Here is a 973-nt window from a genome sequence, read left to right on the forward strand (position 1 = left end):
TGATGAGAGTGCACCCTCATTACTAATATGCTCTATCAGTGTGAGAGCACTGCTGAATTTGTGGGGAACACTGAGGAATTTCATACTCCTGAATGAAATGGAAAGATCTGGAAAAAAATCCCTCTAGATAGTTCAGTTTTACACTCTAAATAATCACTGAAGAGAAGGTAAAGGGAGAACAATGAAAGGCCCACAGTCAGAAATTTGGGGGAACACCTAACTTCAGGGGAGTTGAAGAGAAGAAAAGGAGGAACGTAGAAGTAAAACAAGGAGAGTTTGCCATGGAAACTGAGGGAACAAGGCCAATGAGGTCGTTTATTACAATTATGCTCAGGTTATTTAGTACATTTGTTTTTATTAATAAAATGACATGAAAAGTAATTTTAATGACGATTAAATTACTTCTTCAGCATTCTTTTGCATGTAGGTTCAAGAGTTAATATTCCCTGACAAATAATACAGTATTAGAAGAGAGATTTGAGGCTAGTTTTACATCTGCTTTGCTTTAACCTTTCTACACAGGAAAAGCAGTCCTGATGACTCTGCCCAGTTTTTAAACTTCGGATTGTGTTACCTAGAACTGAAAAGCCCTCACACACGATGAGATGAATCTCGTGGGGTCAAAACTTCGGAAACCTGGGGTGGAATTTTCTTCTTAGGTTTGAAATTCACCTAAGAAAGATCTACAATTAGTTCACAAATGTGGGAAAGTGTTCAACTTCATTCACGATCCAAGGTATGTGGGTCAAAGCGGCAACAAGAGAATGTGAATAGTTTGGGATACTGCTGGTTTCTAGTGCTGGCTGCTTTGCTGTTGCTTCTATTTTGAAACAGTGCCGGAGGTTATACGATTGGGACAAATCCTATAAAAAATAATTTGGCGATGCATTTCAAGAACCACAAAATATCCTGGCTCTGTAGTTTTTGGAACTGGATTTGAAATCTACTACATGTATAAGGGTTTTTGTGTCAC

The sequence above is a fragment of the Pteropus alecto genome, unplaced genomic scaffold (genome assembly GCF_000325575.1).
Source record: "Pteropus alecto unplaced genomic scaffold, ASM32557v1 scaffold269, whole genome shotgun sequence".
Classification (NCBI taxonomy): domain Eukaryota; kingdom Metazoa; phylum Chordata; class Mammalia; order Chiroptera; family Pteropodidae; genus Pteropus; species Pteropus alecto.